Source organism: Sorex fumeus, unplaced genomic scaffold (genome assembly GCF_029834395.1).
Source record: "Sorex fumeus unplaced genomic scaffold, SorFum_2.1 ptg000070l, whole genome shotgun sequence".
Lineage (NCBI taxonomy): Eukaryota > Metazoa > Chordata > Mammalia > Eulipotyphla > Soricidae > Sorex > Sorex fumeus.
The window spans coordinates 9,952,001-9,958,686 of NW_026606127.1; the positions used below are offsets into that span (position 1 = coordinate 9,952,001).

The window sequence follows — 6,686 nt, forward strand, 5'->3', positions numbered from 1 at the left end:
TCGAAATTACAAAAAATTATACTCATCAGTACCTTTGAATATTAACCAGCAAACAACATGTGTTAAACATAGCAGAGGATTTAACTTGATCACAGAAGAAACAGAAAAGACCATTTAAAAAGTGATGACAAAATATTGCAAATTTACTTCCAATGCCTAGATTAGAATTATCTTTATCAAACAGGAAAACTTTCTTCTCAATGTTTAATAAATGCGGACCAAAATCCCATAAAATATCTTTATGTAGGAAAACTCAGAATTCAGAAATATGACAAAAATGTGTAATTTGTCATGTGAGACTTGACTTTTCTCTTTCCTCTTAGGATCTAAAAACAAAAGTTGACTATTATCAAACTACTCTCATGTTAGGAAGAAAAAATCACATGAAATAATATTTGTAAAGATGACAAGCAGCTTTAACCTGGAATCTACTGACCACACCGATGAATCAAATCTCCTGATTCAAGTTAGAATATACCATTTTTTTTTATTTTAACAGGCAACGCATACATGAACTTAAAAACCAGAACATAATAAAAAACATTGAAGATTCTGTGTCTTCCACCGCCCTAGATAAGCACTATTAGCTATTTATGGGGAGCATCATTTATTAAGCGTGTTTATACTCCAAATTGTCAAGTACCAAGTACTGTGTTCTAAGAAATAATAAGGAAAATATCCAGCAAGGATGGCTTTCTGATAAAGAGCTTTTCCTACTGGTAACCTATTGAAGGCATAGTATATTTTCTAGTCCTGACATTTATTGAAGTAAAATTCTTTGACTTGCTCTCAGTGGATTATTCTCAGCATATTTCATATATATTCTTTCTTTTTTGATGTTAAGTTTTTGGTTCTCTTCAACTTTATGTCCAAAGGTTTTCCCCTTCCTTGATAATCGAAGTCCCTATTCTTCTTTCTTTCTTTCTTTCTTTCTTTCTTTCTTTCTTTCTTTCTATCCTTCTTTCTTTCGTTCTTTCCTATTTTTTCTCCCTCATATTGTCTTGGTGTCGATTGGTCAATGTTTTATGAAAGTGATCCCAAACTTGCTTACCTTTGAGGGCTTGCCTCCCTAACGCTCAGCACTCCACACCTTCCCCATGCCCCATATTTTCTTATTACCTGGTTTAAATAGAAAACTCAAAGATCAATGATTATTACTTTGTAATATCACTATATTCAAAATACTGATGTATAAATACAAGTGGAGAGACCATTACAGAGAACACATGCTAGTATATATTAACAGTTTTTCACAGCATCTATATTTTCTGTTTCTGTAAAAATACTTTCTCTGATTTACTTGTTTTCAGTGAATATCATGTAAAATTCACTATTAAAAGGAAAAAGAAACACAGAGAATTGACCCATATATATATATGCGTGTGTGTGTATGTGTGTTTGTGTATTTGAGCTCCTAAGTATGTCTAAAATAGAATGTAATCAATGAGGAAAAACACTTTATATGTGAGAGAAAGTAAGCCAGTGTCTAAAATCACACAGCAAATGTCAAAGTCAAGCTAAAATGAGGCTTATCAAATTCGACTTGAATACTTTCTTTCATTTCATTTCATACTACGTGCTGTTTTTCCTTGACTGCTAAGTTTAGGGATGATAAATCTAATGAAAAGCTTTGAAAAGTATTATTCCTTACCTGACATGGTCAGAGAAGAGGAAATAACGATGAAAGGTAGACGAGAAGAGGAGACGGTACGAGAGTACGTCTGAACACTGAAGCGGCTTAAGACCGCAAGTCTTCAGTAGAGACGACTGCTCACTGGTGATTGGTCATTGATCACTCGTCACTTGCCATGATGATTCAAATTTATTTACAAGCAACTACATGGGACCCCCAAGATTCTACCAGTTGGTGGTTGGTTTGTGGGAGAATGATGTCATAAAGTAGGCAGGTGAAAGGTAGAGGCTAGCCAATCAGGAGGTCAGAATCCCAAGAAGAAGACCGGATTGGATAGAGAGCGGGGTAGAATGAAGCAGGCTAGGGAGATGGAATCCTACAAGACGGTTATAACAGTTTCACCTTCGTCAGACTCTTGTGTTAGAAAAATACTCCCATTATACTCAAGAGCTTAGCTATTTCATTAAAAAATCATGAAAATTACCTAATAATTGTTTATATTGCACTGTTAAAGAAACAACATTTGTTATTAATAGTATATTTTAGATAACGTTTACAGCACAGCGGGTTGGGCATTTGCCTTGCAGGAGGCCAATCCTGATTCCGATTCCTCTGCCCGGCAAGCTACCCAGAATATCTCGTCCACATAGCAAGAGCCTGGCAAGCTACCCATGACCTATTCGATAGGCTAAAGCCAGTGACATCAAGTGTCACAATTTGCTGTAAGATGTTACTGGTTCCCGCTCGAGCAAATGGATGAACCGCGGGAGGACAGTGCTACAGTGCTATGATTGAAAAAATTGGTGGTTTCTTTCAATATGAGAACACTTACTAGGATAATTTGTAGATGAATCGAGATGTGTTAAAATGTAAATAAAATGAGAAGAAATAGTAAATGCACAGGTATCTTATTTGTACAAAACAAACAGTTGTTCTCAGTTTAAAACTGTAGAAGATAAAGAAAAACATATACTCATTTGTGTCAAAATTTTTCAACCTGAAAGAAAAGGATCAAAACCAATTTAAGTAATCAAAAAACAAGCAAAACCAACAAATACTGGCAATTAATATGATAGGCCAAGGATGAATGTTTTTAATAAATTAGTGCTGTTAAAAAATCAGTATTTAGCTATTAAACTTCAATAGTAAAAATAAGCATAAACCATGATCATATAATCTGTATTGAAAGAAGTGTAAATGACTGGTAAACGCAAGGGCAAGATACTCGCAGATGCCTACCAGGTTCTCTCAGAGTGAGAACTGGACAATAATTGTTGTTGTCTTATCAACAAAATCCAGTCTCTGTATCTTGGCCATTGATGGGATTACATGGCTCCAGGGGCAGTTCGTGGTTGTAACACTTAGCTACTAGGAGATGGGGGATCTGGTTGGAGGGGGCCCAGTCTTGATCTGAGCAGCCTTGGAGATCTCATCCCCCGGTTGCGCACACCTGGGTTCCTCTGTCAGATTCGTTCATGCATGAGGCACCTTCAAGCTTGGGGAGAGTGGTCTAAAGCGTACCTATGGCTGGTTGCAGAGGTCTTCATGTGCCAGGGCTCTGCTCGGCGCGGTGAGGGAAACTCAACACACCCCCTCCAAGGGACCCCGGTGAAGAAAGCCAGGTGCGGGGTCAGGAGACTGTCATTTTAGACATATTTGGAATTAAGTTTAGATCAAAAAGTACACATCATTCAAACTACGTATGTGCTTAGTAATAAATTACTGCACACTTGTTCAATCACCTAAGAAACCCCACTCTGCTCAGAGAACTAGATTTTTAATTATAGGTCTGTTTTGCCCGTGTGTCATGGCTAAGAATCACTATCATTAGGTATGAAACTCACTATACACAAAGAAGAACACAGGCTGCTTTGAGTCATCTGTGATGTTAATTTGTGTTGGCCATTAAACTTCACTGAGACCCTTTTTTCTGTCCTTTACAGGAGCCTCATGAGTCTCAACTTCCGTTCAAGTTGAACTTATAATAATGTGGAATGAAATCATCAATATGCTCCTCACCTCTTCCTTCAGGAGAAAAATCCTACTTACATTCAAGGTGGTCAAAGTGCAGACAACACCATCCACCTTTTCCTGGAGATGTACGCGGGACTGCGGTGAGAACAGCAAAAGGCTCTAGTTTAATGGTATTAATGAAGGTTTCAGGGAAGTGCATTAAACAGGACTCATATAACATCGTCTAAAAGAATTATTTTGTAAAACTGATGCCTTGATTATGGTAAAAGATAATATGGTAAAAACCATATTTTTCTTTCTGGGACATTAAAGTTCTAAATCTATCAAGCTGCTTTGAAATACTTTCCTTGATTAGGTACCACTCTCTGCCATAGGGTAAGTAAGGACAACACTCAAAGTAATCAGAAGAGAAAAATTAACTCCTACTAGGTTTGGTTACACATATACTAAAATTGAAATGATACAGAGATTATCATGGTCCTTGCACAGAGACGACATGCAAACTTGTAAAGAGCTCCATATTTTTGTTGCAAGAAGAACTAACACGGCTACTTTAAGCTAAGGCAATCCCCACAAGTACAAAAATTCTACATAAAGATAGCACAAATCCCCATAACAACAATCTCTTTCAATGTCTATGGACTAAATGTGCCAATTCAGAGGCACAGAATAGGAAGATGAATTAGAAAACTGAACCCAACATTCTGATGCCTGCAAGAAACACATCTGAGCAATCAAAGCAACCATGGGCTAAAAGTAAAAGGCTGGAAAACAAGTCTTCAAGAAAAGAACACCTCCACAAAGCTGGAGTAGCCATACTAGTATCAGACCACGTGGACTTCAGGCTAAATGTTATAAGAGACAGTGAATGTCATTCTTCACGATCATGGGATCTTTACATCAGAAAGAACTCACCCTCCTCAATGTAGATGCTCAATGACAGACCAGCAAATTACTTAAAAACAACTTCTAATAGACTTAAAAAAAACATTGATAGCAAAACAGTACTAGGTGGATATTTCAACACTACTTTGTCACTTCTCAATAGATCATACAGACTAAATCTCAGCAAGGAAATATTGTATTTAAGGGAAGTAATGAACAACCGTTGGCTTAGAGAAGAAATCAAAGAGGAAATAAAAAGGTTCCAGAAACAAATGAGAATGAGGACGCGAGCTAGCAGAACTTGTGGGACACAGCAAAAGCAGTGTTAAGAGGAAAGACTATAGCTCTGCCAGAATTCATCAAGAAGAAAGAAAGGGCCTACATGAATAAATTAGAGCTCAAGATTTTGGAAAATGACCAACAAAAGGAGTGCAAACTAGGCTGGAGCAAGGAAATAATAAAATTTGTAGTAGAAATCAATGAGCTAGAATCCCAAAATACAATCCAGAAGACCAATAAAAGCAAAAGCTTGTTATTTGAGAAAATAAACAAGATCAATAAACCTCTAGAAGCCTCTCAAAGAAACAGAAAGAATTCTAATAAATCGAATCAGAAATGCAAAGGGGGGTATCCTAATAGAAACTACAGAAATCCATAGGATCATCAGAGATTATTTTGAGAATCTTTGCAGCAGGAAATGAGAGAATCTTGAATAAATTGATAAATTAATGGATTCCAATTACCTCCCAAGGCTGAACCAAGAAGATTTGGAATACTTGAACCTATCACTACCAAGGAAATTGAAATGATGGTCAAAATATCCCCCCAAACAGAATCCGTGGCCCATATGGATTCAATAGTGAAATATTTCAATCCTTTAAAGAGGAACTGCTGCCAACATTTTTCAAGATTTTCCAGGAAATTGAAGAAACAGAAATGCTCCCAAATAGTTTCTATGAGGCAAAGATCACCCTAATACTCAAAACAGACAGAGACACCACAAAAAATGAAAATTACAGACCTATTTCCTTGATGAATACAGATACACAGATTCTCAAGAAAATACCAGCAAAGAGAATCCAGAAACTCAACAAAAGATCACACACTATGACCAAGTAGGTTTATCTTGGGGATGCAAGGATGGCTTAACATTCTCTAGTCAATCAACAGAATACACCATCTCAATAAAATAAAGATAAAAGTCATGTCATCATATCGATAGATGTAGATAAAGCATGTGATGAGATCCAGCACCCATACATGATGAAAAACTCTCAACAAAATGGGAGTTGAAAGTACTTTCTTCAATCTAGTCAAAACAAACGACCACAAACCCACAGCAAGCATTATTCTCAACGGGGAGAAAACTAAAGACTTGGAGCAGAAATCAATGAGCTAGAATCCCAGAATACAATTAGGCACAAAACAAGTTACCCACTCTCACCACACCTATTCAACATAGTACTTGAAGTACTTGCCATAGGATTTCGGTAAAAAGAAAAGATACCAAGGGCATCCATATAAAAAAGGAAGAACTCAAGCTTTTACTATTTGGAGATGACATGATACTATACTTGGAAAATCCCAAAGAATCTACAAAAAAGCTCCTGGGAACAATAGATTTGTTTCGTAAAGTAGCATATTACAAAATCAATATCCGGTAGTCCATGGCTTTCCCATATATTTCAAATGAAAGAGAAAAAAAGAGATAGAGAAAAACAATCCCATTCACAATAATACCTCAGAAAATCGAGTATATTAGAATCAACTAAAATGTTAAGGAACTATACTTTGGTACTATTGCGGCAACATGGGAAGCTGCCATTGTTGACAACATTGACGAGGAATACAATCCACTGGTTCAGCACCTCCATGAATGTGCGAGGAACACCAAGAGAGAGATAGCCACAAAAAATTGCCTATCTTCGAAAACTCTTGAGCTAATTCGCCAGCATGGTTTGGCGCATGCCTCAGCTGACCGCAAGCTAACGTGTGAGCGTGCAAAGCAGTGCAGAGATGCGATCAAGGAAGACCTAAAAGAGAGAAGAGCAGAAGTACTGGTAGATGCGGCAGAAGCCAGGAAAAGTATTCCTAATGCCTGCCTGTCCTTCGCCAACTATAAGACCAAGATGACTGCCCTCCGACGTCCTGATGGATCCATCACATCCTCCAGAACGGCAGTGGAGAAGATTAC

General features: G+C 37.3%; 1 pseudogene; it reads left to right on the plus strand.

The window, feature by feature from the left end:
* Positions 1–4,036: 4,036 nt before the first annotated feature.
* On the plus strand, positions 4,037–4,133 carry LOC130036997 (uncharacterized; annotated as a pseudogene).
* The last annotated feature ends 2,553 nt before the right edge of the window (positions 4,134–6,686 follow it).